This window comes from Melanerpes formicivorus, unplaced genomic scaffold (assembly GCF_026170545.1).
Source record: "Melanerpes formicivorus ecotype bairdi unplaced genomic scaffold, bMelFor1.0.p_v2 SCAF_23, whole genome shotgun sequence".
NCBI lineage: Eukaryota > Metazoa > Chordata > Aves > Piciformes > Picidae > Melanerpes > Melanerpes formicivorus.
The window spans coordinates 855,001-882,708 of NW_027142375.1; the positions used below are offsets into that span (position 1 = coordinate 855,001).

The 27,708-nt window shown below is 48.7% G+C and overlaps 1 protein-coding gene across 7 annotated transcripts in view; it reads left to right on the top strand.

The window, feature by feature from the left end:
- Positions 1 to 27,708, top strand: part of THRB (thyroid hormone receptor beta) — a 182,574-nt gene that overhangs the window by 40,721 nt on the left and 114,145 nt on the right. The window lies entirely within an intron of this gene.

Genomic DNA, 27,708 nt, shown 5'->3' on the forward strand with positions numbered 1-27,708 from the left:
GAGATGGGGGTAGTGGAGGGGTTGGTTGCTGCTCTAATTTCTCTGCCTTTGCCATTTTGCACATAGCCTTTCTATTTCAAACCCAAGGGGTCCTGTTCATTACAGAATATCTCAGATTATTGTACCCTGCTACAGAGCACTGGCCAAAGCCTCCCCTCCCAATATATATAGAGTCATAGAAGTGGAAGGGACCTCAAGGATCAGCCAGTTCCAGCCCCCTGCCATGGGCAAGGACACCTCACACTAGATCAGCCTGGCCAGAGCCACACCCAGCCTGGCCTCCAAAACTTCCTGGGATGAGGCTTCCACCACCTCCCTGGGCAACCTGTGCCAGTCTCTCACCACCCTCATGGGGAACAACTTCTTCCTGACATCCAATCTGAATCTACCCATTTCTAGTTTTGCTCCATTCCCCCCAGTCCTGTCACTCCCTGACACCCTCAAAAGTCCCTCCCCAGCTTTCCTGTAGCCCCCTGCAGATACTGAAAGGCCACAAGAAAGTCTCCTCGAAGCCTTCTCTTCTCCAGATTGAAGAACCCCAACACCCTCAGGCTGTCTCCACAGCAGAGCAGCTCCAGCCCTCTGCTCACCCTCCTGGCCCTTCTCTGGACACCTTCCAGCACCTCCAGACCCTTCTTCTAATAGGGGCTCCAGAACTGGATGCAGTACTCCAGGTGGGGTCTAAATTAAAGGTTGGGAGAGTCAGTGTTGGCTGAATATCGTTAGTCCTAGCCTCTTCAAGCAATATTTATCTATTCTCTCTCTTTCTGTCCACTTTAAGGGTCTGAGACTCCATAGAATGCCTGCCTGGAAGTTGGGGCAGGTCTTATTGGTGCAGCTCAATTTACTTCTAGGCCATTCAGCAGCATCCTCAGAGCAAGCTTTGATTGTTTCCTTTCAGTTTTCTCATCTGTGGCTTTAACCAAGTGTTGCTCTTTCTTAACTCCCAGCCTATATATACTTGTCCTTGGAATTGCAGAGCTCTTCCTGCTCTCCAAGTTTAGGGTCTCAGTTGTTTGCACTGTTGTGTAGGAGACTGTGAATGATTTGGTTTTGCCCATTGAGGTAAGCAGGCAGTAAAAACCATACACCACAGCAGAAAACGTTCCCTAATGGCTTATTTGACAAGGGCAGTTTAATTGTGTAGCATAGCTTGTAAAAGTAATGAAGTCCTAGTCACATGAGACTTAACACTGCCCTGAGAGGTGGGGAAAGGCTGCCATACCCTTGTGTTCAAACTGAGAGCATGCAAGCTGATGAGATTCAGTCAAGAATGTGTCAGTGGGGCTGGAACCTTTCAGTGCTTCTTAATATTTTCACTGAGAGGTGGCAAATCCAAGAGCATCCCATAGTCAGACAAGACTCTGCCTGTGTTAGAAGATTCCATCTGATGCTTTGCCAAAACAAAACCATTTTCTTGGCCCAGCTGTGTTTTCATTCAATGTGCAGCTAAGTCAGTAAGGGCAAAAGCTGTAAGTCACAACTTTGCTGAAGAGCTGGCATCCTAAATCATTTTCTGTAGCATGGCAGATTTCAGGTCGCTACAAAATCAGCATCCCATGGGTGCTTCCCTCAGGCAGCCTGAGAGGGAGAAGTTCAAGAAGTGCAAATGCAGTCTAGCAGGAAGCCCAAAGTAAAATGCATGGACAGCTTAGAGGTTATCTTAGAATGAATTTTAGGTGCAGCCCACCAGGACTGATGGCTAATGTTGCTCCTGACAGAGAAGAGTTTACCTCTGAGTTAAAAAGCACCTTCCTCAAAACAAAAAGGCAAAGTACTGTAAAAGATGAATGTAGACTGAACTGCAAGCCAGCAAATCTGATTTGAGCTGTATGGTGAGCCAGAGCAGTTAAAACTACATTGGGGGAAAGAAGAGGAAATACAATCTCAAAGGCTTTGCTTTTCATTTGCAAAGCTGCTTCAACCATGCTGTCCCACCTCAGTGGCTGAAGGGAACAGCCTAGGACTCCAGAGTTGTAATTCCTGCTTGGTACTGGTTTCTAGTTCCTTTGTCTTCTGTGACACACTGGGATCTTTATTCAGGCACTCCACTTGTGTAGTACAAAAGCAGATGCTGTGCACAGGCAATATTCCTGTCTGAGCTACTCTGTGAAGAGCAGAAGCAGAGTTTGGCCCTTGGAGGGCTGAGCTTTCTTTGGGGTCTGGACACTGCTGAAGTCAGAGTGTGACTTGGGGTGACAGCTTCCTACAAAAGCCACATCTCTCACAGTCCTCATCAGGCAAGGATGTGAGACAAGGACTTCAATTTCTTGGTCTTCCTGTGTTTTCACTTGAGATGAATTTGTTTGCAGGGGGAGGAAGGACAAAATGGCACACGAAGGACAGGGAGGTGATTCAAGAGAGTCAGCAGGACTTTACTAGGGTCAGGTCCTGCCCCACTAACCTTGTGGCTTTCTGTGACAAAGTGACTATGGCAGTGGATGAGGGATGACTATGAACTTCTGCAAGGCCTTTGACACAGTCCCCATGATATCCTGCTCACCAAGATGGAGAGATGTGGATTTGCTGGGTGGAGCGTTCAGTGGATAAGGAATTGGCTGGATGGTTGCATCCAGGGGGTGGTGCTCAATGGTTTGAAGCCCAGCTGGAGAGCAGTGACACTGCTGTCCCTCAGGGGTCTGGACTGGGACCTGCAATGTTCAATATTTGTATCAATGCTATAGACAGAGGCATCCAGGCACCATCAGCAGTGTGCAGATGGCACCAAGCTGAGTGGTGCTGTCCATGCACCAGAGGGACCTGGACAGGCTGCAGAGGTGGTGCCCAGGTGAACCTCATGAGGTTCAACAAGAGCAAGTGCAGGTTCTGCACCTGGGCTGGAACAATCCTCACTGTCAGTACAGACTGGGGAGGAGGGGATAGAAAGCAGTCCTGAGGAAAAGGACTTGGGGATGCTGATGGATGAGAAGCTGGACATGAGCAGGCAGGGTGAGCTTGCAGCACAGAAGGCAAATCACAGCCTGGGCTACATCCAAAGCAGCATTGCCAGCAGGTCCAGAGAGGTGATTCTGCCACTTTGCTCTGCTCTGGGGAGACCTCACCTGGAGTACAGAGTCCATGTCTGGAACCCTCAATACAGGAAGGACATAGACCTGATGGAGAGGGTCCAGAGGAGGGCCATGAGAATGATCAGAGGGTTGGAGCAGCTCTGCTATGAGGACAGGCTGAGGGAGCTGGGGGTGTTCAGCCTGGAGAAGAGGAGGCTCTGAGGAGACCTAATAGCAGCCTGCTGGTACCTGAAGGCTGGAGAGAGACTGTTCACAAAGGCCTGCAGGGACAGGATGAGGGCAATGGCTTCAAACTAGAGCAGAGCAGATTGAGATTGGATGTTAGGAAGAAGTTCTTGACTATGAGGGTGGTGGAACACTGGCACAGGTTGCCCAGGGAGGTTGCAGCCCCATCCCTGGAGACATTGAAGGTGAGGCTGGATGAGGCCCTGGGCAAGCTGGCCTCGTTGGGGATGTCCCTGCTGACTGTGGGGAGGTTGGGCTGGATGACTTTTGGAGGTCCCTTCTGACTAAAACCATTCTGTGATTCAGAATGCAGTTTACTGTATTTTACCTCCAAATGTCAACTGCTGACTAAGGCTCCTTCTGCTGTTTTCTCTTCCTGCTCAAGAGTTGGTAAGAGCTCTTCCCCAGTGCCATGGAGTGAATTAATGTGAGACAGTTGTTGTGCCTGCAGTTGAGAAAATGTTCAGGACACATCTGCTCATTAATATTCTTTCTCTGCTAGAAATTTGCTCCCATCCTTCTAGCCATCAGCATCTCTCCTTGCCCTTTCACAAATTAATTAAAAACATAATCACTGCCCATTTTATTTAATAATTGCAGGAGAAAATCCCCAAACAACACAGAGCAGAGGTACAGATGGCATAAATGAATTTCAAGGAGGCACACTGCAGAAATGGAGCCTGGCAGTGCATGAAGTGCACCTCCATAATGGTCTCCCAAGGAAGATGCTTTCTGCTGTGTCTGTCACCTGGAGCAGGACTGGCTTCTTGCTGCCTTTGAGCACCTCACATCCAAATGTGCCATAGTCCTTCAGCTGCAGCAGATCTGTAGTACTGAAAGCCAATCCTGTTGAGCACTTAAGGCAAGCTTTGCCATTTGGTACTGTGACTGTTTGAGGTTCCTTTATATAAAGAGGCTAACTGCACACACCCTTAGTCTCACCCTGTGACTGGGGCTAGTTCAGAGAGCCTTAATTCTCACAGTTACCCGTGGGTTTGTAAAACACAGACATACAGGGTAGTGAAAAACTGGGTGTGGGCCCACTTCAAAATAAAATGACAGCCATCCAGACTCTCTGGTGAGCAGCCCCAGTGCAGATGTTCACTAGCTCTGATTTTATCATAGAATCACAGAATTGTCAGGGTTGAAATGGACCTCAAGGATCAGCCAGTTCCAACCCCAGCCCATGGCAGGGACACCTCACGCTAGAGAGCCCAGAGCCACATCCAGCCTGGCCTTACAAACCTCCAGGGATGAGGCTTCCACCACCTGCCTGGGCAACCTGTGCCAGGCTCTCACCACCCTCATGGGGAACAACTTCTTCCTCACATCCAATCTCAATCTCCCCATTTCTAGTTTTGCTCCATCCTCCCAGTCCTATCACTCCCTGACACCCTAGAAAGTCCCTCCCCAGCTTTCCTGTATCCCCCTTCAGACACTGGAACGCCACAATAAGGTCTGCTTGGAGCCTTCTTTTCTCCAGATTGAACAACTCCAACCCAGTCTGTCTCCATAGCAGAGGTGCTCCAGCCCTCTGCTCATCCTCCTGGCCCTTCTCTGAACACTCTCTAGCACCTCCAGATCCTTCCTGTTAACAGGGGCTCCAGAACTGGACACAGAGCTCCAGCTGTGGTCTCAGCAGAGTGGAGCAGAGGGGGAGAATCACCTCCCTGGCCCTGCTGGCCACACTTAGTATCATAGTATCAGTCAGGGTTGGAAGGGACCACAAGGATCATCTAGTTCCAACCCCTCTGCCATGGGCAGGGACACCTCACACTAGATCAGGCTGGCCAGAGCCTCGTCCAGCCTGGGCTTAAACACCTCCAGGGACAGGGCCCCAACCACCTCCCTGGACAACCCATTCCAGGGCTTCACCACTCTCATGGGGAAGAACTTCCTCCTCACCTCCAGCCTGAATCTCCCCACCTCCAGCTTCATTCCATTCCCCCTAGTCCTATCACTGCCTGAGATCCTGAGAAGTCCTTCCCCAGCCTTACTGTAGCCCCCTTCAGATACTGGAAGGCCACAATGAGGTCACCTCGGAGCCTTCTCTTCTGCAGACTGAACAGCCCCAACTCCTTCAGTCTGTCCTCACAGGAGAGGTGCTCCAGCCCTCTGATCATCCTTGTGGCCCTTCTCTGGACACGTTCCAGCACCTCCAGATCCCTCTTGTAATAGGGGCTCCAGAACTGGACACAGTACTCCAGGTGGGGTCTCACCAGGGCTGAGCAGAGGGGGAGGATCACCTCCCTTGCCCTGCTGGCCACACTTCTCCTGATGCAGCCCAGGATCTGATTGGCTTTGCAGGCTGCAAGTGCACACTGAGAGCTCCTGGTGAGCTTCTCCTCCCCCAGCACCCCCAAGTCACTCTCCTCAGGGCTGCTTTCCAGCCAGTCCCTGCCCAGCCTGGATTTGTGCCTGGGATTGCCTCGACCCAGATGCAGGACCCTGCCCTTGCTCTTACTGAACCTCCTGAGGTTGGCTTGTGCCCACCTCTGCAGCCTGTCAAGGTCCCTCTGGATGGCCTCCCTTCCCTCCAGCTGTCTGCTGCACCACACAGCTTGGTGTCATCAGCAAACTTGCTGAGGGTGCACTCAATGCCACTGTCCATGTCACCCACAAAGATGTTGAACAAGACAGGTCCCAGGACTGATCCCTGAGGGACTCTGCTTGTCCCTGGCCTCCACTGGGACATGGAGCCATTGACAGCCACTCTTTGGGTGCGGCCATCAAGCCAGTTCCTTATCCATCTAGTGGTCACCCATCACACCCATGTGTCACCAGTTTGGAGACCAGGATGTGGTGTGGGACAGTGTCGAAGGCTTTGCTCAGCTCCAGGTAAATGACATCAGTTGCTCGCCCCTCATCTATTAATTTTGTCACCTGCTCATAGAAGGCCACCAGGTTGGTCAGGCAGGATTTGCCCTTGGCAAAGCCATGCTGACTGCTCCCAATCACCTCTTCAGTATTCTTTTGAGCAAGTAGTGACTCCAGGAGGATCTGCTCCATGATCTTTCTGGGCACAGAGGTGAGACTGACTGGCCTGGAGTTCCCTGGTTCCTCCTTCTTACCCTGTTTGAAGATAGGGGCAATGTTTCCCCTTTTCCAGTCTGTGGGGACTGCCCCAGACTGCCAGGACTTTTGAAATATAATAGAGAGGGTACTTCTCTTCTCAGTACTTCTCTTCTCAGTACTTCTCTTGCTGCAGCCCAGGCTCTGCTTGGCTCTCTGGGCTGCCAGTGCACACTGCTGGCTCCTGTTGAGCTTCTCATCCCCCAGCACCCCCAAGGCCTTTCCTTCAGGGCTGCCCTCAAGCCAGTCCCTGCCCAGCCGATATTTCTGCTTGGGATTGCCCTGACCCAGCTGCAGGACCCTGTACTTGGTCTTGTTGACCCTCACAAGGTTGGCTAGGGCCCAGCTCTGCAGCCTGTCAGGTCCCTTTGGCAGGCTGGAGAGATTTCCTTGAGCTATAGGAAGTTGTATTTTTCTGGCCAAAATTCTGTTTCTGAAAATCATCTGACTGGAAGCTCCTGGGCTTCTGGGGGAAGCTCTGGTTTAGCTTTCAGCAAAAGATAGGTGAGAATGGCAGAGAGTGCTCGCTTCTTTTGGCAGCCTGTCCTCAGTGGGCAAATGGCAGGCTGACCCTTCTGGGCTCCCATTTGCATGGGTAGACTCAAAGTTCAGTGTTTCCAGAGGCTGTCTAAAGGTAAAGCTTTCATGTGTGCTAAACAAGAAACTGCTGTAAAATGTATTAGCATTCACAGCTCTGTTTAAATGTCATTGTCCCTGCTTTCCTTATTCCTGCTAAATTAAATGATCCCTGCTTCCATGAAACAACAGACTGTCTGCAGCCCTTCCTTCTTCTCCTGGGATCCCAGACCTGCTCAGCTGGTGCACTGTCACACTCAGTACCTGTCAGATCCTCACAACTTTTTCTGCCTTCCTTAGAACGCCAGCAGAGTTTGCTGCAGCCAATGCTTAAGTGGGGATGGCACAAACAGGAGTGGTTTGGGGCTGCAGAACGATTTTGCACTCCTGCTTACGCAGCGAGCTAGAGCAGCACAGCTGACCGGAAGGCATCTGCATTTCCAGCCTGCTTTCCACTCCACAGCTTTTATAACTCCCCTCTAGTTTTTATGCATCGTTTTATGTGGTTTAACTGAAATCCTGAGGAGAGAAAGGAAAATGAACCATAAATGTGAAGAAATAAGTGAGGACAGATGAAGAGAGACGTTTCATGCAGGAGAAAGGCATGGAGAAAGCCATGCTCTAAGAGTGGTTTGGTCAAAATGCTTGGGGTGGTGAAGTCAGGTCAGTATGGAAAGAAATTAGATGGGCAAGAACAATTAGGTTAAGTGAGAAAGAATGCATGGCAGGGGATGTGTGACTTACTGGACTGTAAAGGACAGCAAGTGGCATAGTTTTCCCCAGAGAGCATCCCTGTTCCTTGGGAGTCGAAACCTCGATTGAAAGTGCGGCGACGAAACCTGTGCTGCTGGAGGGGAGCGCTCCCCGAGCAGCATTCTCCTCTGTACTCTGACTTGCCCAGGACAGCTCCCTGCATCTGGTTCAGGCTTGGGACAGAACTCTGGGGTACGTCTGCTCTCCTCTCTCATTCCCCTGAATGTTGTTATCCTGCAGCTTGGCTCTGTCCACAGGGGCTGGAGCAGACTGTGTTGTAACTCGTTTTAGCTGCCGCTGCATTTAACGACTTTTGGCTTTGTGAGCGGTGCCTCAGGAGAACTCTTGCTCATCTGTGCCCTGAGCCAAAGGAACATTTCTCCAGTAGCTTTCCCACTGTTTTCTCTGGCTGGAACACTTAGTTACCAATTGCTAGGTGAAGATACACTATCTTTAATCATCTTTATTTTTGTGTTTTGGGTTTCTCCAGCTGACATATTCTGGGCCATCCACTCTGATTAGAATGGTGAAAGAGCCTTTCACAAAGGATCCTTTCTGCTGCTGTTCCCTGTGCCCCGTGTAATTAAATCATGCCACTGGTGGGAAGAGTGCTTTTCTGTGGTGGAGATGTGTGGCAAATAATGGAATACTTAACCAGCCAGTCACATTCCCTGTCCTTGAGTATTTTCATAACAGAAGGATTTCTCTTTGGACTCTTGTTTGAAAGTTCCTTTACAGGAGTTTCCTAGCCCTTCGTGACTGGCTCTCAGGACATCTGATCCTGTTGGCATTTCATCCATTACTTGAAATACATCCACTGGAAACTTCTTAAACAGGATCACAGCAAACATTTGGATTGTACTTTGCAAGTGTGAATCAGCAGCAGGTATTTGCATCATTTTTGGTGGAATTTCAACTTCCACTTCAGGTTAGATGAGACATAAACAATTATACAGCGACTCTGGCAAAGAATTAGGCTAAAAAGCAAGGCAGAGAAACGCTGGGAATTCAGAGGAAGGTTTCTAGTTTTAGAAGGAGTTGTGAATGACTTCTGCTTTGTTTTATCCCCATAGATTTTACATTAAGAATTCAATTAATGGTGTGTATATTCTTTTTCATTTTACTGTAATACATCTGCCTAGTCTCGTTGGAGGCCTGTGTCTAGTGGAGTCCCTCAGGGGTCAGTCCTGGGCCCAGTTCTATTCAATATATTCATCAATGACCTGGATGGGGGCACAGAGAGCGCTGTCAGCAAGTTTGCTGAGGACACCAAGCTGGGAGGAGTGGCTGACACAGGAGGGTTGTGCTGCCATGAAGTGAGACTTAGGCTGAGAGCTGGGCAGGGGGAAATGGAATGGAATTCAGCAAGGGCAAGGGGAGAGTCTTGCACCTGGGAAAGAACAACCCCATGGAGCAGGGTAGGTTGGGGCCTGAGCTGTTGGAGAGCAGTGAAGGGGAGATGGACCTGGGGGGTCTTAGTGGATGGGAGGCTGAGCATGAGCCAGCAATGTGCTCTGGTGGCCAAGAAGGCCAATGGCAGCCTGGAGTGGATTGGAAGGGCTGTGGTTAGTAGGTTGAGAGAGGTTCTCCTCCTCCTCTACTCTGCCCTGCTGAGGCTGCATCTGGAGTATTGTGTCCAGTTCTGGGCCCCCCAGTTCAAGAGGGACCTCAGGGAACTGCTTGAAAGGGTCCAGCACAGAGCCACAAAGATGTGCAGGGTGAGTGCCCAGAGGATGGAGCCAGGCTCTGCTTGGCGACGTCAGCACAAGAAGCAGCGGTGCAAGCTGGGGCCCAGGAATTTCAATGTGAACATGAGGAAGAATTTTTACTCTGGGAGGGTGACAGAACAGAGGAACAGGCTGCCCTGGAGGTTATGGAGTCTCCCTCACTGGAGGTATTCAAGATCTGCCTGGATATGTTCCTGTGTGATCTGCTCTAGGTGGGGGGGTTGGACTGGATGAGCTTTTGAGGTCCCTTCCAGCTCCTAACATTTTGTGATTCTGTGATTCTAAAAGTATTCATGTCAGCACTGGTCAGTCAGGGACTAGGCCTGTGTCATTAAGGGGAGAGATGACCCTAATTTAAAGCCAGCTAAACAATTCTTGTCTGTCTGTTTGTTTGGCTTTAGTCCATGGAGGAATCTCCACATTCTATGTTGTAACAGAGGCCACAGAAAGATGTGATTTGGCTGAAATGTGTCTATAGGTTTTCTGCAGCTAGTTCAGGTGAGGCTCCCTGTACTGCCAACCTGACTGGTGGTGATCCACAGCTGGAGTCCCAGGGGTGTTTTCTGGCAAGAAATGCCTAGCAGATTCAGATTTTGTGGTGGTTTTATGATGAGTTGAAAGAAAAGAAAAGAAAAAACCCCACCAAAACCCCACCTCCAGCAGCAACACGAAATCCAACAGCAAACAGAAAGAACCCAAACCACCCAACAAAAAATCCAAAGCCAAACTACCTTCACACTCATTTTCACTGCAATCCTCACTCTGTTTTAGGGAGAGGGCTGCCAGAGTCAGCAGCCCAGGTGCAGCAGCAGCATTGTTCAGTGTCTGGCAGAGGGAATACTTGCTTGTATGTATTCTTGGGCCTGCTTCATGTTAGGAGAATCACTGCAGAAATTATGAGAGACAATTAATGTAATTAATTATCATTAGTATAGTGTTTATAGTGGCTACACATTCCAAACTGGTTAGTAGGGAAGGAGGCTTCCCAGCTTCCAGGAGCTGGAGATTCTCAGGAGCAATGAGGTTGCTTAGGCCAGCCTTGAATATCTTTTGAAACTGGGATTTACTGCTCATTTGTGTCTTTGAAAGTCCTCCCAGCTGTTGACAATTTCATTTGTGTTTGTGAAAGCAATCAGCATATTCTTTCTCTCTCTGCCTCAGTGTATCTTATTTACTTAGCAGCATTGATGGATGTTAAGTTCTGGACATAAGTCAAAGCCTGAAGAGCACAAAACTTTCCTGCAGGTCATTGCTTATCCTTTCTTGCTCACGTGGATGTGCAGGAAAGCCTTGCACTGGAAGTAAGACTGGTACATTCCCAACTCTCAAAAGAAAATGCTATTTTCTTGTCTAACAGAAAAGTTCAGGTGATCCTCTGCTTTCTAGCCTTTTCCTACCTACCCACATGTCTTCTAAAGCTTTGGTGTTTGCTCTGGAGAAGCCGTTGTTCCAAGGGAGAGAGCAATGAAGGGCAGTTTGAATTGCATCATCCAACTCTTCAATATGGTTTCCCTCCATGATGACAGTAATCAAGGATTGGAGTCAATGCTTTGATTTGACAAAAGATATCCTTCTTGAATCCTTCACCTCTACTGTCTGTTTGGCCACATGCTTCTGCAGCCCTCTTCCATTGTGCAGAACGCTTCAGTTACTGTGTTCTGTAGCTGAGGTTCACGTAAACTTTCTCCCATCCCTGCCCTATTTCACCAGCCTGAGGAGTTACCTCTTAGTACCTGGCCTCTTATCAGAAGAGTGTTTGAACTGAGCTTATCCCTCTATGACATTAAATTCCTACTGGAGCTCTTTAATTTCCTCCTGTGTAGGGAGGGATTCATTTTCCTGTAAGTTGCAGCAAAGCTTCCTGCACAAGGATTCTTGCCCTGCATTGTGCTTACTCTTCCTTCTCTCCATTTCATTGGTGTTTGCAGGACTTATTCATAACTGTCTGTGAATTAAACTTCTTGTAGATAGGATGTGAAGGAGATTTTCTGCCTTTGGTCACCATGGAAACCTTTCACCTAAGGGAATTTAGTTTAGACTGGGCAGATAATTGCCAAGAATTGCAAAAGTCAATGGCCAGAGGAAGCTAACACTTAATGAAAGTGGAGTCTGGACAGGGTTTGTCCACACTGTTTATTTTTCCTTGAAGAGAGACAGGGAAGAATGGTTAGTGGTGCAGCACTAGATGAAAGATAGTAGAGAAGACACTGACACTGGATGGAGCAACAGGAGAAGAATGACTTTCTTCAGTGTTGCCTGATAGGATCTTCTGATTGCATAGAAATGTCAGCTGCCTGACGGCAGGGCAGAGAATATCCAAGTAGATGCAGCTAGGGGAAGGGAGCTGAAGACATGAAGGGAGAGAAGAATGAATTGAGGTGATTTGGATGCCCAGCTTTATATAAAAACAGTGGCTGGAAGGGAGAGGTCTTTGAGGAAGCTGGCCACAGATGAATGTGGCTACAACCATAGCAAGGAGGCTGGCACTAATTGGTGGTGGAGAAATCAAGTGAAAGTTTCATTTGTTGTGATGGAGAGGTCAAGAGGCAAAAAAAAGGAACCAGAAGACATTTAAGAAGAAGAATCACCAGAAGAGAGAAAGGTAGGATAGAGATAACTAGAGACTTGAAGTGAGAGAGGAACAAGGATGTGATTGCAGATTTGGGGAGAGAAAACAGATGGTAGCTGAGCAGGGGAAAAACCACAAACAAACCACAAAACAATAACAAAACCCCACCAAACAAACAAAACCAGAACCAGTGTCAACCATCCAAACAGCCATCAAACAAACCAACCCAATCCAAACCCATGAAGCCTGTGATGCCTAGTGGTGTGAGGAAGACAGAGATGTGGATGTCTGAAGACTCCTTTGCTTTGGTTGGAAAGACACAGAGCTTACCTCTAGGTGGAAGAGCAGTATTTTGTTTTCCAGGAGCAAAGAAGCAGCATACAGACATACAGCTGAAAACAGTCCTGAGAGGAACCTTGATGCAAACATCTCAGCATTCCTGTTGGAACAAAGCAAAGATTCATTTGTCAAGTGAGAGGAAAGTCTAAATGCTGTGGCTGGTGTGGTGTCAATGGAATTATTTTGATCCCTGAGAAGGAAGGTTCATGGCACCAACATGGCACCAGGTGGCCTCAACAGGCAGAGGTTGGTCTCTTCTCCCAGGCAGCCAGCACCAGAACAAGAGGACACAGTCTCAGGCTGCGCCAGGGGAAGTTCAGGCTGGAGGTCAGGAGGAAGTTTTACACAGAGAGAGTGATTGCCCATTGGAATGGACTGCCAGGGGAGGTGGTGGAGTCGCCGTCATTGGAGGTGTTCAGGAGGAGACTTGACAGGGTGCTTGGTGCCATGGGTTAGTTGATTAGGTGGTGTTGGGTGATAGGTTGGACACGATGATCTTGAAGGTCTCTTCCAACCTGGTCTATTCTATTCTATTCTATTCTATTCTATTCTATTCTATTCTATTCTATTCTATTCTATTCTATTCTATTCTATTTTGCTTGTAAGAAATATATCTGTAAATACTCAGTGGATTCAATCCCTTGGAAACACAGGACATTGACTGTCTTGGAGCAGTGTGGCTGGAAAGCTGCTGGCAGAAAGGGACCTGGGGTGCTAATGGACAGGCAGCTGAATAGGAGCCAGCAGTGTGCCCAGGTGGCCAAGAAAGCCGAAGGCATCCTGGCTGGGATCAGCAATGCTGTGTGCAGCAGGAGCAGGGAGGGGATTGTCCCCTGGGACTCAGCTCTGGGGAGGCCACACCTCAAGTGTTGTGTCCAGTTTTGGGCAGCTCAACCCAAGAGAGATGTGGAGGTGCTGGAGCCAGGGCAGAGGGCAAGGGAGCTGTGAAGGGCCTGGAGAATGAATGTGATGAAGAGCAAGTGAAGGCGCTGGGGATGGTGTGCTGGGTTGAAGTTTCCCCCAGGATTAACTCAGTGTGAAACAGAGGAGGCTGAGGGGAGACCTCCTGGCTCTCTACAACTGCCTGAAAAGAGGTTGTGTAGAGGTTGGTGCTGGTCTCTTCTCACAGGTAATTAGTGACAGAACAAGAGGCAATGGCCTCAAGCTGCCACTGGGTAGGTTTAGTCTGGACAGCAGGAAACATTTTTTCAGGGCAAGATGTGCTGACCAGGGAGGTGGTGGAGTCCCCAAGCCTGTCTGAGTTTCAAGGTGGTTTGGATGTGGTGCTTGGGGCTCTGGTTGAGCGGTGTCCCTTGCAGAGTGGTGCTCCTGAGGGTCTTTTCCAACCTAAATGATTCTGTGATTCTCTGTGACTGGGTGTAAGCTGTGACAGGCAATGAATATGATTCCTCCTCTTTTCAGTAACCTCATTTTAAGAGGGTGATGTGCTCTCACAAATTTCCTTTCCATGTAGGATGAGGACATTATAGAACAGTTGGTTATACAAAATAAGCTTAGGGAAAAGTATGCATTTGCTTCTTTCCATTTAAATTTAATATGAGCATAAGCAAACATGCATCCATAAATAGCACACTTCTCTCCCAGAAGAACAGGCTGTGAAGTTCAGGAAATAAGGTGGTGACGTTGGTAGGTAGTTCAGCTGGCTGGATAAAGAGCCTTAGACATTTAAAAGCAGAGAAAATACTGTAAAAAGTACTGGAAACTTGGTTCAAACCAGGCAGATCTCCAGGCTTCAATACGTAAGTGATGTGGCTTCTGGAAAGGTAAACATGGCTCTGGAGTGGAATAGAGGTAATGTCAACGTGGTGGAGGCATGGGAATGTTACAGTCATTGTAGAAAATGAAGGTGCATGTGGTGCACTGTGCAGAACTTTGAGGGTGACAGAGTTTCAGACAGGCTGCCCAGGGAGGTTGTAGAGTCTCTGGAGACTCAAATCTCACCTGTGCAACCCGGTCTGGGTGTTCCCGTGTTAGCTGGGGGAGTTTGACTCAGTGATCTCCAGAGGTCCCCTCCAGCCCCTGCCACTGTGTGATTCTGTGGTCCTGTAATTCTAGGTTTCGAATTCCAGAACCATTCAAACTAGAACAGGTACAGAGAGACAGTGGGGTTTGAAAGCCTGTGTCTTAGCAGCACAGGGTAGCGAAGTGAAATCGGAGGCACGTGAGATAGTTCTGGGTCAATACTGGAGGGGAAGGACTGCTAGACCTGAAAGCTGGCTAGTGGAGCTAGGTGGTGTTGGCACAGGAGTAGAGCTAGTAGCAGAAAGCAGTCAGTTGCCTCTGAGCATCCATGTTACTAGGGAAGCAGCCTGCATCTTAACTTCCAGTTCTTAAACAGATTCATGAATATTGTCTGTTCCTAACCAAATGTGTGATTGGTGTTTTGTGAGGGGCTTTGGAGGTGCACAGGAGGGGTTGCACTTTGCTTTCAAATGCTTACCTTCTGATGAGCCAAACACAACGTTTTGGGGGAGCTCTGAGAAGAGTATTTCAGTCATTTTCTCCAACTTCCCATCAGTGCTTCACCAGTCACTCCACTCTCATGACTCCTTCACTCTTCAGTTCTGCCCTTTAGATTCGCTCTGGCTGAGCTGCTGTTGCCTGTGTCCTTCACGGTTGGGCCATCACTGGTGCTGTGCTGCTGGCCTGAGTGACAGCAGGTGTTCAGCTCTTTGGGAAATCAAGCCCACACAGCAGATTCATGTGAAAGAGCTTCTCTGCAGGCAGCAGCAGTTCTGTCAGACCGTGCCAAGCCCTTGCATTAGGCTTTGCACTGTGCCCTGTGTTGCTGGAGCAGAATTTCATGGAGAGTATTCCAAACACGCATCAGTGTCACGTTGGGAAATGGTTTGTTTATGTGTGGCTGAACTAGAATGTGAGGTGGTAACGATGAGAATCCTGAGTTGTGACACAAATTCCTTTTCATGTCTTTTGAAAAGGTATTTCTGTTGGTCTCTACTTGTTTCTAAATACTCTGTAGGTGAGTAAGTACAGCCCAGGGAATGTGGAAGCATCTCAGTGTCTCAAAGGGAGCCTTTTGAAATATAAATAGCCTTAAAAGTATAAATACTGGAATCTCTGTGCTGTATTTGTCACTGACCACTTTCTCTTTTCCTCTCCTTGTATCTCCTGTTTTATTTTTAGTGATGCTTACTTGAAATAGTTTCCCTGCTTTCCCCTTGGCCACTCTGGAATCCAAGTGATTTTTTAAGCCAGATGGTGAGGTTAGTGTTCCTTACTTGAGCAGTGTGGGCTTGGAAGTCTCATCTGTCTAGGCCTTCTTTACTGAAGTACCAGTGTGAAGTGAAACACATTGCCTTCTGTCTTTGCCTGTTCAGTTGAGGTCACCTGCATATTCTTGAGTCAGTTTCAAAAGGTGCTTCCAGTATTGTTTGGGACCTCTGGTTCTGCTTGTGTTGATGCTATTCTACCTCCCTTTTGTGAGTTTGTAGCTCTGGTTTTGAGTCACTGCCTTGGCAGCTACAACATTTAAAGTAAGAATTTTTGTCTAGTTCCACAAATCCCAGAAAGCACAGGTGCTGGCTTCAGCTGCACACAAAGGAGTGTGAGCAGAAGTAAGCTCTGATGGCCCATGGGCCTTTGCTTGGCTTCCCTGCCACCGTCACAGCCTACTGTCAGCTTGCCATTTCTGCTAGTAAATGGTTTTAGTCTTTTACATGGTCAACAGCGTGGTCAGTGCAGTAGCTGGGAGTGAGGATGTGTGCTGGAGGGCTCCTGGAAGGGGACTGTATGGAAGGGCCTGGAGTTGTGCAGCACAGCAGGACTGTGCCTGCTTCCTGCAGCTCTGCTGTGCAGTCTCATGGCACAGGCACGTCAAGAGGAGCCAGCAGCAGCTCCTGAGTGGCCGTAAGGCCGTGTGCCAGTCACCCCTTACTAGGGTGCTTTGAAGATGTCTTCTGCAATCTAAAGGGTCCAAGGTTCCTGCAGGAGCATCTGCTGTGCCCCATGGCTGTGAGAGCACTGTGACTGGGCAGTGTAAATGCAGTTGATTAAGGAAAAGAAGGTCACAGTTGGTTCCCTGACTGCATGCTTTGGTCTCAGCCTGAAATGCTTTCATGGGAAGGACACAGGAAGGAAACAAGATAGGAAGTGTTATGGCAGAGGAGCAGGAAGCAATTGGACTGCTCTTGTGTCCACATCAACAAGAACAACAAGGCACTTTGGAGGCAGCAGCAGGTCCCCTTCACACCACGGGCCTTCTCTCAGGCCCCCCCGGCAGCCAGGAGGTGTATCTGTATATATGGATGAGCTGGGCCTAGTGCACATCAGCCAGGCCAAGTGTTTGCATATGATTCTGGCAGCGCTGCTGAAATCCCAAGAGCAGTGGATCTGGGGAATAAAAGTCATTCCTGTCTCTTCCCCAAGCCTTTTGCTAGTGTCGCTGCTCTCAGGAGGCCCCCTGTACCCTGGAGTTCTCGCAGCTGTGGAGGCAAAGAAAGGAGCAGCTCTGCAGCTGGCTTTGAGGGGTGCAGCAGGCACAGCCTGAAGTCAGCAGGAGGTTGCTGAGATGGCCAGCTGCTTGCTGTGCTCCTGCCCTTCAGGACAGGGGCCGGCGTGGAGATGCCTCAGCTTTGCATCTGAGCAGATTGGTCATGCAGCCTGGCAATGAGAGGTACAGTGGTCTGTGTTCATGTGGGGAATTGCTGCCTCATCTCGTCAGCAGTCTCTTTTCATGCTTCAAGGCACGCCAGCGTCTCCAAGCTTTTTGTGAGTTTTAAAGGCAATTTGGCTAGTTTTATTTTTATACACTGCCTTGGGATGCTTACTGTGGAAGGCTCCTAAAATAGGTGTAACTTAATGTGCTTCTCAGACTACTCATTAATCTGCTTGTCTTCACTGTTACCCAGAGGTAAAATACAAAGTCTACAGAGTGAGGAGTTTGGAGTAAAGTGCTAGAAAATGGGGCTCTAAAATAAAGACATTTAATAATGAGAGTTCAGAGTAGCGGTGGGGGAAACAGAACAGGATGTTCAGAAAGTGGAAGCCCTCTGGCAGGAGTTAAGGAGCTTGAAAAATAAGCAAGGCTGCAGTGAATTTGTGAAACAATGTTTGTCTTCTTAAACTGAATGCTGCCAAGCATCATTTCACAGCTTGCCTTTGCCAGCAGCCTGGTGTCCATTGTGGCACACATCTTCTGGCCTTAACATTTTCACAGGGCTATTTTACTTTTGATGTAGAACCTGGCTTTCATGTGGGGCTAGCATGATCATTTTGTGGCTACTCAGCTCTGGGGAGGCCACACCTCGAGTATTGTGTTCAGTTTTGGGTAGCTCAATCCAAGAGAGATGTGGAGGTGCTGGAGCCAGGGCAGAGGAAGGGAAGGAAGCTGTGAAGGGCCTGGAGAATAAATCTGATGAAGAACAGCTGAAGGAGCTGGGGCTGGTTAGTGTGAAACAGAGGAGGCTGAGGGGAGACCTCCTGGCTCTCTACAACTACCTGAAAGGAGGCTGTGGAGAAGTTGGTGTTGGTCCCTTCTCATAGGTAATTAGTGATAGAACAAGAGGCAATGGCCTCAAGCTGCCACTGGGTAGGTTTAGACTGGACAGCAGGAAACATTTTTTCAGGGCAAGATGTGCTGACCAGGGAGGTGGTGGAGTCCCCAAGCCTGGATGTGTTTCAGGGTGGTTTGGATGTGGTGCTTGGGGCTCTGGTTGAGGGGTGAACCTTGCAGAGTAGGGTTCTGGGTTGGACTTGGTGCTCCTGAGGGTCTTTTCCAACCTAAATGATTCTGTGACTACACTTTGGAGTCTGACCCTTTAGTCCTGGTATGCCACCTTGTTTCTTCTGATGCTTGTGTTGTATGTGGAGTGCTGGGTTTGAAGGGCTGCACTTCCACTTTGCTTCCCCATTGCTTTGAGTGCATTGGAAGAGCAGTCAGGGCCAGGAGCAGTGTTTTGTGGCTGTGCAGGTTGTGTCATTTCTAGCACATTCCATGCAGTGGCTCCAGCCTGTGCTACCCCGTGCCACCTGTGGCAGGCCGGCGTGGGAGAGGGACTGTTCTCCGCAGGCATTCTTGGAAAGGGAGCTGTGTTTTGCCAGGGAAAAGAATGCAGAGATGTGGATTTAACTGGCTGTGCCATTTCCCCCTGAACCTCTGAATCCTGCTGCATTTTGTACACCAGACCAGTCTCTCTTGGGCTTCCTATTTGAGGAGGATTCTGGTTTTGCTTCCTCTGTGCATTGCTAGCATTGCTCCAATATCAAGCCACCTCCTCCTCCTCCCTCCCCATGGGCCATCTGCTCAGGCTTACAACACTACATCCACAGCACTAAGATCTTTTGTCTTTGATCAAGAGTCAGGTTATGGGCACACCTCCAGGTCCAGGTTTTACATCAAGCTAGCAACACAACCCAAGCAAAGCCTGTGAGCCTGAGGGGGCTTTCTAGAGAGTGCTTTTCCATTGTGCAGCTCATTTGGAAGCACAGTACCTCACAAAGGCAGGCTCACTACAGCAAGCTAGAGAAATAACATTCTGGTGTGGTTGTGTTTACTTATCACACAGGGCCATGGCAGCTGCATTTACAGATCATGATCTGCCTTGCAAACATGGATTTATTTATATATATAATTTTGTGTTATTTTTAATCTTCAGACCTATAGTTCACTCTTCAGGCTTCATTTAGAACACTTGAAAATAGGTAGTGTTGAGTTGCCTCCGTGGGATTTCAGTTTTGTGACTCCCTCTGCACTGCTCTGCTGGAGGCAGTCATAGGACTCCTTAGCACTGCTGATACTTTGGCTGAGTGTGTTCCTCCACAGATGGTTTGTGTCTGATATGCCATGTTCTTCATCATCCTAAATTACTCTCTTTCTGACTTTGCTTTATGTTGTCTGAGGTTTTAGCAGCAAATGGAGATGTTATTTAAGCTGTGGTCTTCCTCGCTCGCTGTTGGCACTGGCTTTCCCTTCAGGTCATATGGGATGCACTGGCAGGATGGTTATCACCAGTACCTGTAGGCAGCACACACTTGGGTCTTGTGACTTCAAAACAGTAGGATTGGCTGCACAGCGAACATATATTTAGCACCAAGTTACAAGCTCCTGAGCCCGTTCTGTTGCTGTGGAGCAGCAAAGGAAGAAGCCGCTGCTGAGTCGCTGGACTAACCGATCTGGCTTTCCTTCATCATCACAGTCTGTGCATGCTGTTATTGTTGGGCTTGGAAACACTGAGCCAAAAGGGCTTTGTTGTGTTGCTGCTAGGTGAAATGCCTTTACAAGCTAGTTTGTTGGGCAGTTTATTGAGACTAGAGAGAGTCACCATGGTAATAGGGTCACAGAATCACAGCATGTTAGGGGTTGGAAGGGACCTCCAGAGATCAAGTCCAACCCCTTGCCAGAGCAGGACCACAGAATCAAGTACCGGTCACATCAAGACGGCTTGAAAGGCTGCAGAGAATGAGACTCCACAACCTCTCTGGGCAGCCTCTTCCAGTGCTCTGTGACACTTAGAGTGAAGAAGTTCCTTCTCACGTTGAGGTGGAGCCTCCTGTGCTGTAGTCTGTATCCACTGCCCCTTGTCCTATCCCAGGGTGCCACTGAGCAGAGCCTGTCCCCTCCCTCTTGACCCCCAGCCCTCAGAGATTTAGAAACATTGATTAAATCCCCTCTCAGTCTTCTCCTCTCCAGGCTAAAGAGCCCCAGGGCTCTCAGCCTCTCCCCATAAGGCAGTACTCCAGTCTGTTCAGCATCCTTGTGGCCCTCCCTTGGACTCACAGTCACACAGAAACTGTGATGGACGATCAGAGGTTTAGGGAGGTGCAGAGCCTGGTACACAAGCTGTCTCTGCAGTTATTGCCAGTCCATACACCGAGCTCAGTATCTGTTAGCTGAAGAGACTGAACAGGCAATCTGGAAGAGGTTGTGCTGACTACAAGTTTTTGTAGCCTTTGGTGGTGCCAGCTGCAAAAGTAGGCAAATCTGGCTGAGGTGGAAGGGCATGATGGGACAGCTCCAGCCCAGCAGCTGCCCTGGAGGTGTTTTGGAGGCTTTGGCTGGGAGCCCTGAAATGCATCTCCCTGGGGAGAGCCTCACTGCAAACAGACCTTGCCCTTCCCTATCGGTGAATTCCTTCAGCAGCAGGCTGGCACCAGAACACCTCAGAGTGTTTATGATAAAGCTGCAATGATTTTTGCCCTCTTTGAGATGGGTTGGGGTTTGTGTTATGTTCATTGATTCTTATCTCAGATAAGACTCACTCAAAAGGTCTGGTTACAGCAGCCACTCAGGAGTGATGGCACTGCACCTGGCTCAAGGCTAGAAACATGTTTCTCAGTTTCTCACTCTTGCATGGCCTAAACCAAACATTAGCAGCTCCCCATTGAATGAAGTGGCTGTTGGTTGGTAAGAAACAGAGGACTGGGAGGAGAATCTCCTTTTTCCCCATAGCTTTCTTAAAGAGCAGAGGGAGAGCTGAAGTGTCCCCTGCAACCCAACCCCAGAGAATACTTGTGACATAGGAAATGTGTTTGGCATGTATGAAGAGCGTTAGAAGTAGCTTAGAGATAAGAAAGCAAACTTTAATGAATGCTTTAGGGTACTTTCTCTTTTCCCATGAAATTATGGTCCTCAGGAGCTTGTTGAAAATGTCTTTGTGGGAAGAGGTTACTGCACAGGGAGGAGTCTGCTGCACAGAGTCAGCTTTCTGCTGCAAATTGAGGGTCCAGAAAAATTAACATGATGATCTGTTATACTTTTACTCTTTCTTAAACTGAGTTCATCTTTTGAAGGGAACAGTTCATCTTCCTCGTTAGTTTTGTTTGCTTACTTTACTAAGGAAGGGAAAGATGTTAGGCTGATCAATAAGAAGCCTGGGTAAGTCTCTGCTTGAGGCAGAAACTGGACCAGAGCAAATGGAGGCAGAGCAGGGAACTGTAATGACACTTAAAGAGTTGCTGAGCTAAGAATGCAGGTCGATGGGTAGGACTCTGCATCCCACACTGGGGCTGGTTCTGCTGCATGATTTGCTGCTTTTAGGACCTCCATTAGCAAAATGAAAGTCAATGCTGCTTTGCCTACCGAGGTCCTTCCTGAATGCAGTGGGAGAATACTTGTGGAATCCTGAGCACACAGAAAAGCACCAGAGATGCACACAGAAGAGAACCGGAGATGCACACAGAAGAGAACAGGAGATGCACACAGAAAAGCACCGGAGATGCACACAGAAAAGAACAGGAGATGCACACAGAAAAGCACCAGAGGTGCACACAGAAAAGAACAGGAGATGCACACAGAAAAGCACCAGAGGTGCACACAGAAAAGCACCAGAGATGCACACAGAAAAGCACCAGAGGTGCACACAGAAAAGCACCAGAGATGCACACAGAAGAGCACCAGAGGTGCACACAGAAAAGCACCGGAGATGCACACAGAAGAGCACCAGAGATGCACACAGAAGAGCACCAGAGATGCACACAGAAGAGCACCAGAGATGCACACAGAAGAGCACCAGAGATGCACACAGAAGAGCACCAGAGATGCACACAGAAAAGCACCAGAGATGCACACAGAAAAGCACCAGAGATGCACACAGAAGAGCACCAGAGATGCACACAGAAGAGCACCAGAGATGCACACAGAAGAGCACCAGAGATGCACACAGAAGAGCACCAGAGATGCACACAGAAGAGCACCAGAGATGCACACAGAAAAGCACCAGAGATGCACACAGAAGAGCACCAGAGATGCACACAGAAGAGCACCAGAGATGCACACAGAAGAGCACCAGAGATGCACACAGAAGAGCACCAGAGATGCACACAGAAGAGCACCAGAGATGCACACAGAAGAGCACCAGAGATGCACACAGAAAAGAACAGGAGATGCACACTCATCCTGCTGCAGGGATTTTGGAGGGTTTTGACACTTTCCTTCAGGACAAGTTGCAGTGTTACCTCAGCTTCATGAATGTTGTTTAGACATCAGTTATTCATTCCCTACCCTAGCACAAGGCTGCCCAGAGAGGTTGTGGAGTCTCCTTCTCTGGAGATTTTCAAACCCCACCTGGCTGCATTCCTGTGCAGACTGCCCTGGGTGATGCTGCTGTGGCAGGGGGGGTTGGACTTGATCTCTGGAGGTCCCTTCCAGCCTCTAATGTTCTGTGATCCTGTGAAGTTCCAGAAATCAGAGGTGTGGGAACCTTAGACATTGTGATTTTTCAGTGTTCCTGAGGAAAAGGCAGTTGGCTTGAGAGCTTGGAAGCGTCTTTGAATAAGAACAAACTCTCTGAAGCGTGTGTGGGTTTTGTAAAGGCAGTTGCTCATTCAGATGGTCACAGTTGTGTGCAGGCACCCTTGGCTGGAACCCTGATCCCTCTCTGCTGTGCTGTGCTCTTGCTCCTTTTTAGAGTTGATGGGAGTCTTTGTGAGCCACTGCAGCTCAGGAGTTTTCAGCAGTTACTGAATTTTGTTTGTCTTCTTGAGTGTGCTCCCTTAAAACCACGATGGCCAAAAGCAGGGAAAACACTTGAAGTAAGGAGGCTTGGAGTTGTTTCCTTTGTAGGGGCAACAAATAAAAGGTACACACCATTCATTTCGATTCAGGCAAGTAATTTGCAGCAGCTGGAAAGAAAGGGGAGCAGCCCCATTCCATGTATGTTGCTGCAGAATCTTCCCCATGCAGCCCAGCCATTGCAGAGGGATTGCAGGGATTATGTTCAGATTAAATGTCAACAAGAGCTGAGCCTTGGCGCTGTGCCGGGGAGGTCAGATGAGGAAAGTCCCAGACTTTCACACTCCACTGAGAATGGGTTCTGCTTGACATCCATAATATGCTGCAAGTATTAGCACAGCTAATGACCTGGTTCAAGCAATGTCACCCTTATGTTTTTAATTAATTTTTAATGTAGCCTCATGACTTCTTGCTGCCTTTCTCTGGTACTGAGGGCTTTGCCAGTGCTTTTCCTTGGGGGGTTATGGCTCTCCTGTAGGTGATTTCTTTCCTTGGTAGCACAGTGTAAAGAAACATCCGTTTAAAATGTCTACAGGTTCCAGAACCTCAACATTTTAATTTTGCAGGTGAATAGAGCAATAACCTGCTAATACTCCCCCCCAAACTGCTGTTTCCCAGAAACATCCATTAAAGTGAAATGGAAGATGCTGTAATGAAAAAGGAGATACAAATACATAGCTGGGAGTTGTTCTTCACTTGCCTGTGGTTGGTCTGTGTCATTCCAGAACACCTCTGGAGTCCTGCAGGAATATGCTGACAGTCTTGTGTTGCATTTGGAACGTCTCCTTCGGTCTAATCTGGTCTGTGTTGACAGCAGATGTGTTTTAACTACTGAAAGACATCCTTACTGTGGGGAATATCTGCATCTAGTGTTGTAGGGCCTCAGAGGTACTCCTTGAAATAAACACTCTCTTCATCTAGTTGCCATCTCTGGAAAAAGCTGAAGCTATTTTCAATTTGATTTATTAAATCCTTTAAGCACTCTTAATCATATGCAGTACTAAGATCACATTAAAGAGTATCTGATGCTTTTTAATGCATCATTTTGTTTGCTCCCTAGCCTAAACCCTGCAGTGGTGCAAACTGGCTCTCCTGATGCTCTTCACAGGCTTCCAGTTTTGCTGAGACATTTTTGAATGCAACCAACATACTGAATAAACCACAGCTGCTGGATTTGGTTTGCCAGGGAGCTTCAATATATGCTGCTTTGGTCCAGAACTGCTTCATCTGCATGGGAGCACAACTTGGAGTCAGTAACCAAAACAGCTGACGATTCTGTGGACTCAGGAGCCCCCCATTCATTTAGGATTACATATATAGGCCACAGTTATAAACCTGATTTCAGGTATACTGCACACATCGGAATCCAAGTTTGTGTACAGATGTATGCATGTGTGTGCAAACATGCTTGTGTACCTGGCTTATGAGCTTTATTTTCTCTCTCATTCTGCTGTCTTTCTCCACCTTGCCTGCTGCCCTGAGGCACGAGGGGGGAGGCTGTTGGACTGAGGCAAACATTGCCATGAGTGGGTCTACAAATGATCTGCAGCTTACTAAGGATGGGTGTTGGGAGATAACAATTGGAACTGCCAGATTCTGTGAAGGTTGGGGACTGAGCTGTTGGAGAGCAGTGAAGGGGAAAAGCACCTAGGAGTCCCAGTGGATGGGATCTTGACCATGAGCCAGCAATGTGCTCTGGTGGCCAAGAAGGCCAATGGCAGCCTGGGGTGGATTAGAAGGGCTGTGGTTAGTAGGTGGAGAGAGGTAAGAGAGGTTCTCCTCCCCCTCTACTCTGCCCTGCTGATGCTGCATCTGGAACATGGTGTCCAGTTCTGGGCCATTCAAGAGGGTCAGAGAGCTACTAGAGAGAGTCCAGCACAGGGCCACAAAGATGATGAAGGGAGTGGAACATCTTCCTTATGAGCAGAGCCTGAGGGAGCTGAGGGCTCTGTAGCCTGGAGAGGAGGAGCCTGAGGGTGACCTCATTCATGTTGATAAAGCTGTGCAGGGTGAGTGCCCAGAGGCTGGAGCCAGGCTCTGCTGGGTGATGCCCAATGCCAGCACAAGGGGCAGTGGGGGAAGCTGAGGCAGAGGAAGTTCCATGGGAACAGGGGGAAGAATTTTTTCCCTGTGAGGGTGCCAGAGCCCTGGAGCAGGCTGCCCAGGGGGGTTGTGGAGTCTCCCTCTCTGGAGATAGTCAAGACCTGTCTGGATCCTGCTCTGTGTGATCTGCTCTAGGTGATCTGCTCTGGCAGGGGGGTTGGATTGGATGAGCTTTTGAGGTCCCTTCCAGCCCCTAACATCCTGTGGTTCTGTGATAATGGTGGGTTCAGAAGTTGAACTGAAAGCTACCAGCAGATACCCAGGTGTCCTGGGTCCCGCTGCAGAGGTGCTGCTGGGTTTTGCAGCACAATGAATCCATCTGGTTTGTAGTTTATGAAGGCTATGGTACCCAGCCCTCAATGTGCCAGCACTGCTTTACAGTGCAGAGCTAAGAATCTGCAGTGTCAAAGTCAGGATTTTTAATACCACTACAGGAAATCCATAAGCTGTTTTGATCAAGCTGAACACCTTGTGTCCTACCCTTTGTCCTGAACTGCAAAGCTGACAGGAAATTTTCTATTGCTTTTGCTAGATCTTTATTGGAAGTACAAGGAGTGGGATTTCACCATCCTGCATCCTGAGACACACAGTGATACATCAGCCCTTGAGGCTAATGTGACAGCAAACAGTCTGTTAGCAGACATTGCTTCTTTGTACTACAAAATACACAAATACTTCAATGATTATACTTTTATCTCTCTGACATTTTAAAAACATGCTGCAGCTTGTTTCTCTGATGAAGTGAGTTGCAGAGGAGCAGCTTCACAGCTACATAATACTTTTACAAACACTCCAAGTTAAAATGTGTGTTCAGCTTGCAAATGTAGGAGCAGAGAGTGGTCAGGGTTGGAAGGGACCTCAAGGATCATTAAATTCCAACCCCCCTGCCATGGGCAGGGACACCTCACACTGCAGCAGGTTGCTCACAGCCACATCCAGCCTGGCCTTCAAAACCTTCAGGGATGAGGCTTCCACCACCTCCCTGGGCAACCTGTGCCAGGCTCTTACCACCCTCCTGGGGAACAACTTCTTCCTAACATCCAATCTGAATCTACTCATTTCTACCCAGTCCTATCACTCCCTGACACCCTAAAAAGTCCCTCCCCAGCTTTCTTGGAGCCCCCATCAGATACTGGAAGGCCACAATTAGGTCTCCTTGGAGCCTTCTCTTCTTTAGACTGACCAGCCCCAACTCTCTCAGTCTGTCCCCATAGGAGAGTTGCTCCAAAGAAACTTCATTTACCTTAAGTTCACTTGTATGTTCTCTCAATTTCAGTTAAATGCTCATTTGATCACTTTCTGGACTCCTGCCTGCCCAGGCTGCTAGGGGGCTGCCAGGGGCTGGCAAAGGTTTGGCAGTTTATGATGCTGAGTTCTGCAGTTGGACTGGTTTTCCGTTTCAGCAAGGCTGCAGTTTGACTCCCTTGCACCTTTTTTACCCCATCCATGAGTATTTTCTGTACCTGGGAGTTTATTTGCTAGCATTAATCCTTAGTGGCTTGACAATGGGGATGTTCCCTCTAAAGCCTGCAGAGCCATCAAAACTGCTGTTACTCCAGCAGGGTTCATCTGGCTTTGTACCACCTGTTCAATGCTGTGCCCTCTGCATCTATTAAGCAGGGCTGCTTTAAAGGACTGTGAGGTCTGTTGGCTTGGCAGGGATGCAAGCACTCTGCAGCCTCACTCTGCCAGTGTCACTGCACAGCAGTGCCCTGCTGGGCAGGTGGGGTGCTGCCCTGCCTGAGGTGCTCACAAGGATCACAAAGGCAGCTGCACTGCTCAGTGCCTCTGTGCTGGAGCAGATGTGGGTGAACTACATGTGCTGGCCACCCAGCCTGGGTTCCTGGTGGCACAGGTCAGGGCTATTTGAGTAGTGAGTACTGAGGATTGTGTAAGGTTGCATCAGTTGTATCCTGAACTATGTCACAGAATCACAGAATTGTTTCAGTTAGAAAAGACCTCTAAGATGATGAAGTCCAACCATCAACCCAAGACCACCATGGCCATTAAACCATGTCCTTGAAGAGCCAGGTCCACACATTTCCATAGCACCTCCAGGGACAGTAATTCCACCAGCTCCATGGGCAGCCTCTTCCAATGGTCAGGTATGTCTGCCCCTCTCCAAAAGAAGGGAAAGCTAAACACAATTATAGAAGACCTCATTTCCTCTTAACTCTGCTGGTACTGTCTGTGGTGGGTTGAAATGACCTCCCAACTAATCTAGAAATCTACCCCCAAAATAAATCTGCAGCCAGCTCAGTTGGGATGGAAGCAAATGAAGCTCTGTTTACCAGCAAGCTACACTCTAGAAACAGGAAATGCAATGAGTGTGTACAAAACACACAACAGATCACAGCATCACCAAGGTTGGAAGAGACCTCAAAGATCATCGAGTCCGACCTGTCACCACAGACCTCATGACTAGACCATGGCACCAAGTGCCACATCCAATCCCCTCTTGAACACCTCCAGGGGTGGTGACTCCACCACCTCCCTGGGCAGCACATTCCAGTGGCTAACAACTCTCTGTGAAAAGCTTTCTCCTCACTCCAGCCGAACCTTCCCTGGTGCAGCTTGAGAAGATGTACAATATAGAGATATCTACAATTTATAAACAACACAGAAACTCCTCAGACCCCCCCTGGATGGATCCAGGGGGACCATTTACCTCCTCCCCCACTCCTTCCTGTTGCCTCACACAGTAGTCACAACAGAGATCCCCTGGCAAGGCCACCAATGAGAGAGAGAAGTTTCAAGCAGAAGGGACAGAAGAAGAAAAGAGAGAGAACTGTTTCTGCCACCACTCTATCCTGTTAGCAAGCCCAT